The sequence below is a fragment of the Oncorhynchus mykiss genome, chromosome 25, assembly GCF_013265735.2.
Source record: "Oncorhynchus mykiss isolate Arlee chromosome 25, USDA_OmykA_1.1, whole genome shotgun sequence".
Classification (NCBI taxonomy): Eukaryota; Metazoa; Chordata; class Actinopteri; order Salmoniformes; family Salmonidae; genus Oncorhynchus; species Oncorhynchus mykiss.
The window spans coordinates 4,875,430-4,887,408 of NC_048589.1; the positions used below are offsets into that span (position 1 = coordinate 4,875,430).

Below are 11,979 nucleotides of genomic sequence, written 5' to 3' on the forward strand. Positions count from 1 at the left end.
AGTAAAACTACTTTAAAGTACTACTTAAGTCGTTTTTTGGGGTATCTGTACCTGTATCTGTACTATTTACTATTTATATTTTTGACAACTTTTACTTCACTACATTCCTGAAGAAAATGTTATTTTTACTCCATACATTTTTTCTAAGACCGAAAAGTAGTAGTTACATTTGAATGCTTATTAGGACAAGAAAATAGTCCAATTCATGCACTTATCAAGAGAACATCCCCCATCATCTCTACTGCCTCTGATCTGGGGGACTCACTAAACACACATGCTTAGTTTGTAAATTATGTCTGAGTGTTGGAGTATGTCCCTGGCTATGCATAAATTAAAAAACAAGAAAATGGTGCCGTCTGGTTTGCTTAATATAAGGAATTTGAAATGATTTTTACTTTTGAGTATATACTTAAGCATATTTTAGAAAATGCATTTTACTTTTAATACTTAAGTATATTTAAAACCAAATACTTTTAGATTTTTTCACTCAATTAGTATTTTACTGGGTGACTCACTTTTACTTGTCATTTTCTATTAAAAGGTATCTTGCCTCCCAGGTGTTGCAGTGGTCTAGGGCACTGCAGCGCTAGCTGTGACACCGTGACTGGGAGGTCCGTGGAGGGATGCACAATTGGCCTAGCGTTGTACATTCACACAAATTACATTCACACAAATTACTTTCATAATAACAAAGAACAAATGTGTGTGCCTGAGGGGACAATATTTTTCATAAAGCGAGAAACACATGAATATAGGTGAACAATTTGCACTAATGTGTAAATTAACATACTGTAGATGATGAAACATATTCCCTTTTGCTTATAAGATGAACCGCTATGGTGACAAATATTGACCATCTAAACCATGTGACCTCACTGGCTGTAGAAGTGTTCTCCCTAACCAGTCTCTCAACAGCTCTCTGACAGAGCTCCATCCTCACTGGGTCCTCAGAGGATAGGAAGGCTGGGTAGAGATGAAGGGACGGAAGCATGATTGGATCAATCATTCAACATGTCAGTCAAATACAGAGAGCATTGATAAGTGTAAATGTACATCTCCGACCCATACAGTACATGGAGAGACCTATACAGTACATTCGGAAATTATTCAGACCCCTTGACTTTTTCCACATTTTGTTACGTTACAACCTTATTAAATTATTTTTTCCCTCATCAATCTACCCACAATACCCCATAATTACAAAGCAAAAACAGGTTTAAAATTGTTTGCAAATGTATAGAAAAAAAATTAAAAACTATACCTTATTTACATATGTATTCAGACCCTTTTCTATGAGACTTGAAATTGAGCTCAGGTGCATCCTGTTTCCATTGAGCATCTTTGAGATGTTTCTACGACTTGATTGGAGTCCACCTGTGGTAAATTCAATTGATTGGACATGATTTGGAAAGGCACACACCTGTCTATACAAGGTCCCACAGTTGACAGCGCATGTCAATATTTTTCATAAAGCCAAAAGGGGTGAGAAATACATGAATGTAGATGAACAATTTGCACTAATGTAGATGATAGAACATATTCCCTTTTGCTTACGAGATGAACCGCTATGGTGACAAATATTGACGATCTAAACCATGTTTTGTTCTATGAGATAATCTTTATTATATAATCATAAAAAGCACATAAAGGGGTGGCAGGGTAGCCTAGTGGTTAGAGTGTTGGGCTAGTAACCGAAAGGTTGCAAGTTCAAATCCCCGAGCTGACAAGGTACAAATCTCTCGTTAACCCACTGTTCCTAGGCCGTCATTGAAATTAAGAATTTGTTCTTAACTGACTTGCCTAGTTAAATAATGGTACAAAAAAATAAAGGCTTCATAATTCATAAAGGTTAAGTATAAGATTTCCTAAGCCTGTGTTAACCTCAGACCTTGTTTTCGGCATTTATCCCCATAGGAATGGCTGAACTAACCAGACGTAACTCATGTCCGTTTTTTTAAGGACTAAAAGCTGCCGAGCTCTATATCATGCCTTCTTAACTGCCCGTGGGAAGATTAATTAAGTTGTAATGATTTTAATTCAATATAAAACTTCTGTCTCACAGACAACATTATATTAATAAATGTAGTGTATAACAAAAGGTATTACAGAGTGTTAGGGGTTTTGATTATGCTATCTCTTACCTATCCAGCTCTGAGTCATCTCCTGATTTCTGGGCAACTGAATCACCCTTGCATAATACTGCCTGAGAGGGTACAGTCTGCCCTTTGACCTCTCGAGGAAGATACAATCTGTCATCATGCAGCTCCTTGATCTCCTCTTCCTGAGGGAAAGAAAGACTGAACACACATGAGAAGGAAGTCATAGCCTACTGTAGGGGTGCCCCTCAATAGTCTACAGTGGCTTCCTCTATCTCCTTTCTTTCTTTCTTGCACTGATCTGATATGGAGATAGGTGTATTATGGTATTTGTTTTCACACGTCCAGTTCATTCAGATCAGTATGAGCAGAGAACAGAATATATTGACAGTGAGCCACTTCAGACTATTGTGATGCACCCAAAACCTTGGGTAAGGTGCCAAACTGTACTGTACCTCCAATTTGAGCTTGGCTCTGATGTCCATGCAGGAGCAGAGACACTTCCCCACCACCATGCCCCTCACACACACTACGCTGCTGTCCATGTGGCTCTGAATCTCTCCCAGCATGAACTGCAGCAGCTCTGACAGGGGAAAAGACATGAGGGTCGTCATTATTAGGCACCAAACAGAAGAAAACAGACTTCAACAAGGCAGGACTACATGGATACTTTCCATAACAAAACACACAGTCATTTTCCTCTGAAAAACATTTTTCAATACAACCCGGAGGCGGAGAGGTCAAAAAGTAGTGTGAACAGCTCTGATCATGTGACAATACTATGCCGTAGTGTTGGGGGTGTAATTGAGCTCTGCATCACTCTGTAGTTCCACATACAGCAGCAGACCCCAGCTCACATAGAGCTGCTGCTCCCGAAGGGGTCTGCCTCAGGCCTGGCACAGTGACCGCAGCACCTGGACATACACACAATCAACAACATTGTCATAAATACACATATCATCACAACACTAAAGACTTCGGTGTACACTCACCTGTACAAGTTCATTCCCAAACACAATTCTGGGAATGAAGTTGAATGAATGACTGACTGCCCACCTCATACTTGTATTGGAGCAGCAGTAGTTTATGGGTGATGACAAACACAGGCTTTTTGTTCTTTAACACCAGGTTCCCCATGATCCTGGTCCTCTTTCAGGCCTAGAGGAAAAATAACACTTACATTACGAGAGAAAGAGATGCAGACAGTTTGACACCTTTTTATAACCTCTAGCTATCTCCCCTTCCCTTCCCTTTTGACAGCCTGCACCAGCCCAGTGAATACGCTCTCCAGCAGCTTCCAGCACACCCTTTCTGCCACACCTCTTGCAGGAGGAAAGGCAAGGGGCCAGTACATCAAACACTAACCCTGCAGAAAGAGACACACGATTATGTAACTCTTCTGATGAATGGAAAAGTGTTGCAGTTCACAATCATCAATGCAGGAGGAACACGTTTGATGCAGCCTTGATTACCACTGTGTCCCTGAACACAAGCCTTCCTCAGTCCATGTGCCACAAAAGTCAGCGAGCAGTCTTTTCCATCTGGTAACAACAATGTATTAACAGAACACAATAACATACAGTTTATTTGGAAAGTATTCAGACCCTTTAACTTTTTCCACATTTTGTTACATTACAGCCTTAATAAAAAATGGCTTAAATCGTTTACCCCCTCATCAATCTACACATAATAATGCATAATGACAAAGCAAAAACGGGTTTCTAACAGCAAAAACTGAAATATTATATTTACATAAGCATTCAGACCCTTTACTCAGTACTATGTTGACGCACCTTTGGCAGCAATTACAGCCTTGAGTGTTCTTGGGTATGACGCTACAAGCTTGGCACACTTGTATTTGGGGCTCTTCTCCCATTCTTCTCTGCAGATCCTCTCAAGCTCTGTCAGGTTGGATGGGGAGAGCTGCTGCACAACTATTTTCAGGTCTCTCCAGAGATGTTCGATCGGGTTCATGTTTGGTCTCTGGCTGGGCCACTCAAGGACCTTCGGAGACTTGTCCCGAAGCCACTCCTGCGTTGTCTTGGCTGTGTGCTTAAGGTCATTGTCCTGTTTGAAGGTGAACCTTCGTCCCAGTCTGAGGTCCTGAGTGCTCTGGAGCAGGTTTTTATCAAGGACCTTTAAAAAAAATCTAAATTAGTTTTTTTGTCAGAAATGTTTTCTTGAACATGTGCACTTTCATGTGCTTTAATAACTAACTTTTATGGCATCTGTAAATACCAATGCATTTGTTAAATTAGGAGCCTAGTTGGTTAAGCCACAGAAAAATCCGGCATCCTTTCCGTCTAGCCATGATTTACTGAGAGAATGAATGGGCTGGACATTGCCCGAGAGATGAGTTTCAACACCGGTTGAATATGGCAGGTGTCAATAAACGTCGTCAAAAAAGCTCATTACAGTAAATTGTTGTCAGGAGCACAGTTACAGTCACCAACACTCTGGATAACATGAAAACAGCCTAACCAACTCTGCTAGGGCGAGTAAAATGGTCAGAATTTGGGTGGGGGCTAAAGGTGTGGATGTTTCTTATGATATTGCACTCGGTCAGTGTGAACCAGAGTGACTTGACACAACAACGGGACAAGCAAGCTGTAAATACAAAACGGAAACAACACAGGACTTCTTATTTAATTAAATGGGTTGCAGCCTGCCGTGAAGCTTTAATCCATGTAACATTAACGTGTACGGGTAAGAGTCTAGTTACTGTACGTTTCTAATTTAGTCAGAAAGTTGTTTTCATTGGAAGTTAAAGCTTGCTGTTAGTTAGCTAGCAAGCCACCCATCGAACCTCAGCTAGCTAACATTGAACCTACTATGTTTGGTTAACTTTAGCTAGCTATGACAATCGGTTTCAATTGTCAGTACTCTTATGGTTTGGGATTATAGTTAATTATTTAGCTAGCTAACGTTACATTTCTAAACAAAATACCCCAAATTAAAGCTTGCTGTTAGATGGCTGGCTTGCTAACTAACATTAATTTACGTGTATGAACTGTGTGTAACGTTAATGATGTTCTCAGAATGCCATTTCGCATGGCTAGTTATAGCCTAATGTTAGCTAGATAACATATAACCTATTTTGTTAACTTTAGCTCTCTATGACAGTCGGTTTGCATTGCTAGCCTAGTACTCAATGGTTAATTGTTTAGCTGGCTAGCTAGCTACATGTCTAAACAAAACACCCCAAATCAAAGCTTGCTGTTAGCTAGCTAGCTGACGTTAGATGAATTATGTGTAGTGATATCTCAGAATGCCATTTCGCATCTATTGTATAGTAATGCTAAAATATTTGTACATGGAATTTGTCTTTCAGCATCAATAGGACACACCTGACAATCCTCCACCAGTCATACAAAGAGAATGGTCTAATGCCTCCCATCAAAAAGAGAGCTGGGCCAACCAAGCACAGGTTACACCTGAAGCATGAGGACTTGCAGCTAGTGGTGAACTTCATCAACAACTACGCAGAGGATAATGCAATAGTATTACCTGGACGCCACTCAGGACACAAACACTTTGGTGGAAAGCTGCTGCCATCTCATATGACAAAAGCAGCAGTGTGGCGTCTCTACAAGGATTCGATGACAACACTTGGTATGTAAAGCATAAACATGTTTTGATTATTTAATTTACCTCCAACATGATTGGCACTACTTTTATTGATCTCACTTTATTTATGTATTTTCCAGAAGCTGTTAAGTCAGCCAAGCTGAAGAAGCAAGAGAAGCATCTCCAGCTTGTTCAGTGAGCAGTCTGTCTACCAGAAGATGGCTGCTGACTGCAAGACCACCTGTCAAGACCTGCAGTTGTCTCTGGGGGCCCCTACTGAACCAGCAAGCAAAGACATCATGATGCATTACAGCTTTTATTTTGCTCAACAAGTAAGCAACATTTCCTATTTTATATACTGATTAAGGACATAGATATGCACTCATAAAAACAAAACAAAAAACATGTATGTATGTGGGAGGCAGGCAAATACATTTCACTTAGCTGTGTAAATACAGACTGACAGGAGTGAGACAATGAATTGTAATTTATCTTACTGGTCTTTTGTTGTTTGCATGTGCACTTTCCTTCTGACCCTATGCAGCCAGGTCCCATCTACTTATTAACTCCTCGCAAGTGTGTCTTGTTTGGTGTCTGCTGTGAAGGAATACCACAAGTCAACTACTTGATTGAGGAAGGCACGTCATCCAGCAAAGGCAGCAGCGCAGTTATCAACTACATGCACCATTTCTTCACCAACTACGGAGTTGGGGAAACAAGTCTGGACCTGAATTGTGATAACTGCAGTGGACAAAACAAGAACATGTTTGTGCTCTGGTATTGTGCCTGGCAAACCATGCACAAGCTCCACCACAGTTTGGACCTTCACTGCCTGATCACAGGCCACACCATGTTTGCCCTGACTGGTGCTTGGACCTCCTCAAGACCAGAGTGAACACTTTGTCTGAGATTGATGGTGTTGTGAAGGACAGCACTGTGACAGGGGTCAACATCCCACCTCTGGTTGGACTGGAGGATGGTACGGTGCTGGTGGAAAGCTACGGCTGGCAACAACACCTGACTCTGTACCACAGATCAAGCAGTACCAGCACTTCAGGTGAAAATCATTTTCATTGCATTGTATGAGGTTATTCTTCTTATATAAACTTGGGAGGTGAATTGATGTTGTAATGTCTTCAGATTTTGTTGTTCCCTGTTTTCCAGCTTCGATGCTCTGGAGACTGGTGTTGTCGCAATGCTGACACCCTTCCTCCCATAGATGGCCTGCCTGTACATGCACCACCTAAACTGGACACAACCTGACAAACATATCTTTTTGAGAAGATTGGGGAGTTTTGCGACTAAGGCTATGGACATCAATATGCCCTGCACCGTAGTCGGAGGCAGGACAAACAGGCTCTCCGAATATAGATTCCCGTGTTCATGCGTGGTTTGGACGGACCAGTCATCAGCACTATCTGCAGTGCTCTATTCACGACTCTCTCCTAACACGCACGCCATGTTGCTGCTACTGTTTTATTTTATTCTGCTTCCACTTTACCCCTGATTGTATGCATATAACTACTCATCTATCACTGATATTGCTCTTGTGCATACTGTATATTATTTGATTGATATTGACACTATCTATTTCTGAAAATGCAAGTAACCATTTGACTGTACCGTTTACATCTTCTGTAGAGACCCATCCACTTAGCAAGACTTAGCAAAATATTGATATATAAAATTAATTTTGACGTGTGGTCGTAACATGATTTTGTGACATACCACAATATCATGTGACCGTATCAAGTGTTCACCACATAAATATATGGTGCATGTATCTGTATATGTACTGGACATGTGCACCTCACTCAGGTTGCATGGCCTTAACCTATGTATGGAATACTATGTGATAAGTGTGTGTGTAACAGTATATAAAGTATGCTAATGAACGGATGTGAAGGCATTTGGGCATTGGTGTAAAAATACACTGCTCAAAAAAATAAAGGGAACACTGAAATAACACATCCTAGATCTGAATGAATGAAATATTCTTATTAAGTACTTTTTTTGGTGGATGGAGCGAGACATGAAGTCCCAGATGTGCTCAATTGGATTCAGGTCTGGGGAACGGGCGAGCCAGTCCATAGCATCAATGCCTTCCTCTTGCAGGAACTTCTGACACACTCCAGCCACATGAGTTCTAGTATTGTCTTGCATTAGGAGGAACCCAGGGCCAACCGCACCAGCATATGGTCTCACAAGGGGTCTGATGATCTCATCTCGGTACCTAATGGCAGTCAGGCTACCTCTGGCGAGCACATGGAGAGCTGTGCGGCCCCCCAAAGAAATGCCACCCCACACCATGACTGACCCACCGCCAAACCGGTCATGCTGGAGGATGTTGCAGGCAGCAGAACGTTCTCCACGGCGTCTCCAGACTGTCACGTCTGTCACATGTGCTCAGTGTGAACCTGCTTTCATCTGTGAAGAGCACAGGGCGCCAGTGGCGAATTTGCCAATCTTGGTGTTCTCTGGCAAATGCCAAACGTCCTGCACGGTGTTGGGCTGTAATCACAACCCCCACCTGTGGATGTCGGACCCTCATACCACCCTCATGGAGTCTGTTTCTCCATCCGTTTGAGCAGACACATGCACATTTGTGGCCTGCTGGAGGTCATTTTGCAGGGCTCTGGCAGTGCTCCACCTGCTCCTCCTTGCACAAAGGCGGAGGTAGCGGTCCTGCTGCTGGGTTGTTGCCCTCCTACGGCCTCCTCCACGTCTCCTGATGTACTGGCCTGTCTCCTGGTTGCGCCTCCATGCTCTGGACACTACGCTGACAGACACAGCAAACCTTCTTGCCACAGCTCGCATTGATGTGCCATCCTGGATGAGCTGCACTACCTGAGCCTCTTGTGTGGGTTGTAGACTCCGTCTCATGCTACCACTAGAGTGAAAGCACCGCCAGGATTCAAAAGTGACCAAAACATCAGCCAGGAAGCATAGGAACTTAGAAGTGGTCTGGTCACCACCTGCAGAACCACTCCTTTATTGGGGGTGTCATGCTAATTGCCTGTAATTTACACCTGTTGTCTATGCCATTTGCACAACAGCATGTGAAATGTATTGTCAATCAGTGTTGCTTCCTAAGTGGACAGTTTGATTTCACAGAAGTGTGATTCACTTGGAGTTACATTGTGTTGTTTAAGTATTCCCTTTATTTTTTTTGAGCAGTGTATTTTAAAGTACTACTTCATCATTTTTGGGGGGTATCTGTACATTACTTTACTATTTATATTTTTGCCAACTTTTACTTCACTACATTCCAAAAGTAAATTAACTTTTTACTCCATACATTTTCCCTGACACCCAACAGTACTTGTTACATTATGATGGGAAAATTGTCTAATTCAAGCACTTATGAAGAGAACATCTCTGCTGCATTTGATCTGGCAGACTCACTAAACACAAATGATTTGTTTGTAAATTGTCTGAGTGTTGTAGTGTGCCCCTGGCTTTCCGTTAATAAAAAATACAATTGGGCCGTCTGGTTTAATAAGGAATTTGAAATTAGTTATACTTTTGATACTAAAGGTCATTTGAGCAATTCTATTTACTTTTGGTACTTAAGTATTTTTACACAAGTAATATTTTACTGGGTGACTTTTACTTCAGTCATTTTCTTATAAGATATCTTTACTCCTACTCAAGTATGACAATTCAGTACTTTTTCCACCACTGGATGTGGCTGGGGGTTATAGCATTTCTTTTCACATGACTCATGTCTGGGTAAGCGTAATCTAATATTTATAAAATATTTTTTATCTAGACACTTTCTGTTTACCTGGTATTTTTCCTTGTTGTAGGCCTACTTTTACCACTTTTAGTCGTAACCTTTACTACACTACTCACTGTTTAGCACGTGGGGCTGGCTTAAGAGGGTGTGAACAATGCTGAATGGGTATAGACAATGGAGAGCTCTCCAGTAGGTACCAAAGCATTCAATGGCCCTTTTCTCAAAAGTAAGTTTCTCAACATTCAAAGCATAATTACTTTCCCATTGTTCCTCAAAAATGCAGTGTATGATATACCATTGTGTAGCTCTCAGTCTCTACTTTTATCCAATGTAAAAAACCCAATTTCAAATTTTGCTACATAATACCGAATCAAGGTGGTGAGTCACATATTGGCAGATAATGTTCAGTACTGTTTGTGTGTGTGTGATTTCTCAAAGTACAGAATAAAGAAGAATCATTAGTAATTAGAATACAATATCAGGATATAGCAATAAAATAATTTGACAAAGAAACGTAATAACACTGCTAAAAAAATAATACATTGCATTGACAAAATCACGAATATGAGTTATAATGGTAAGAAACTACTAGTTGAACTGTTGAACTCCACAAGGGGGCAGGGCAGAACAGAGCTGTGCTAAACCGGCCAAATTAAAATAAACCATGGTCATAAGGCCAGGGTAAATTCAAAAGACTAAAGCTAATACTTCTCTGACGCAATTAGCATTGTTTTACAGAGCTAATAGAATAATGTAGCTAGCTACATAAGCACGATTGAGTTCAACACCATAAAGGTTATGAAATTAATAACGGTACCCTGCGTGTCCCCGGTTATAAGGAATACACAAAAATGTATTATGCTCCATACATACAGTGACCTACAGTCGAAATGACATACAGAAACTATTATAACGTAATAAGGCACTTACTTTGATAGAAATGCCCATATGTCCAAAGTTATTATCATGTAGTAATAAAAAACAACAATTAAGGCGAAGCGGGCACTAGCCGGAAAATGAAAAACTTTGTGCAGGCCCTGTTCTGACTGGAGATGCAGAAATAATGGGGAAGTGCTTGGGGAAGTTTGTCCGGCACAGTAATGCCTAAAAACTAAATTGTCCGCAAAAGTGAAATGGCCTACTTTTATGTGAATAAATAAGGCGGAACACACCTCAATTCAAACTGTTGTTAGAAAATCATTTGAAATTGACAAGTTGAAACAGCCACAATTGCATACCATTCAGCATTGTTCACGCCCTCTTAAGCCAGCCCCATCCATCTATTTAATGATTCACATGTGAGGTCATGTGCTAAACAGTAAGTAGTGGAAAGTGGTAAAAGTAGTAGCCTACAAAAGGAAACATTTCAGGTAAACAAAGTGTCCAGATAAAAATATTTTATAAATATTAGATGACATAGTAGCAATATCAAAAATAGATAGTGTTAATATAAAAAAGAACAATTGTCATTGCCAGTAGAGAAAGAAAAACGTAATATACAGCATGCACAATAACAATATCAATAACCATATCAGTGATACTGGTGATAGATCAGGTAGTTAGTTATATGCATACAATAAGGGTTAAAGTGGCTGAGCAGCAGGATAAAAAATAAATAGTAACAGCAACGTGAATAGAGGCACTGCAGATAGTGTTGATGGCTGGTAACTCACCCCCAGTGATGAACTGGTCTGCCTGAACCACGCATGAACAAGATAATCTATATTCCGAGAGCATGTTTCTGTCTTGCCCTTGACTTTGGTGCAGGGCATGTGATGTCCATGGCCTCTTCATTGCAAAACTCACTGATCTTCTCAGAAAAATACATTGTCTATCTGTGTCCAGTCCAGGTGGTGCTTGTACAGGCATACCATCTATAGATGGAAGGACGTCAGCGTAGTGCAGCAGCTGAAACCTGGTCCCGACTGAGTCCAAACGCTCCTTCGCGATAACAACACCAGGCTCCAAAGCATCGAAGCTGTAAAACAGGAAATAACAAAAACCATTTAAAAACACATTACAACCTTGCATAACATCAATTCACCTCCCAAGTTTAGATAAGAATAATGACCTCACACAATGCAATGGAAATTATATTCACCTGAATTGCTGGTACTGCTTGAACTGTGGCAGCAGAGTCAGGTGTTGTTGCCAGCCATAGCTTTCCACCAGCACCGTACCATCCTCCAGGCAAGCTGTGGGATGTTGACCCCTGTCACAGTGCTGTCCTTCACAACACTAGCAATCTCAGACAAAGTGTTCACTCTGGTCTTTCTGAAGCGCTGCTCGATGTGGCCCGAAGTACCAGTCGGGGGCAAACTTGGTGTGGCCTGTGATCAGGCAGTGAATGTCCAGACTGAGGTGGAGCTTGTGCATGGTCCGCCAGGCACAATACCAGAGCACAAACTTGTTCTGGCCACTGCAGTTATCACAATTCAGGTCCACACGTGTTTCCCCAACCCCGTAGTTGCTGCAAACAACAGCAAAAGAACATGAAAATACATTACAATTAATTGTCTCTTCCCTGTCAGTCTGTCTTTACACAGCTCAGTGAAAGGCATTTGCTTGCTTCCCATA

The 11,979-nt window shown here is 41.3% G+C and overlaps 2 long non-coding RNA genes across 2 annotated transcripts; one reads left to right on the plus strand and one right to left on the minus strand.

The window, feature by feature from the left end:
- Window positions 1-2,449: 2,449 nt before the first annotated feature.
- Window positions 2,450-3,885, minus strand: LOC118944340. Its single transcript, XR_005039583.1, has 3 exons — window positions 3,153-3,885; window positions 2,934-3,010; window positions 2,450-2,679 (listed from the first exon to the last, which is right to left on the minus strand). It is a non-coding gene; the product is annotated as an uncharacterized LOC118944340 (long non-coding RNA).
- A 566-nt stretch (window positions 3,886-4,451) lies between these two features.
- LOC118944339 lies at window positions 4,452-7,711 on the plus strand. The gene is made up of 5 exons (XR_005039582.1): window positions 4,452-4,802; window positions 5,428-5,708; window positions 5,804-5,995; window positions 6,208-6,720; window positions 6,828-7,711. It is a non-coding gene; the product is annotated as an uncharacterized LOC118944339 (long non-coding RNA).
- The last annotated feature ends 4,268 nt before the right edge of the window (window positions 7,712-11,979 follow it).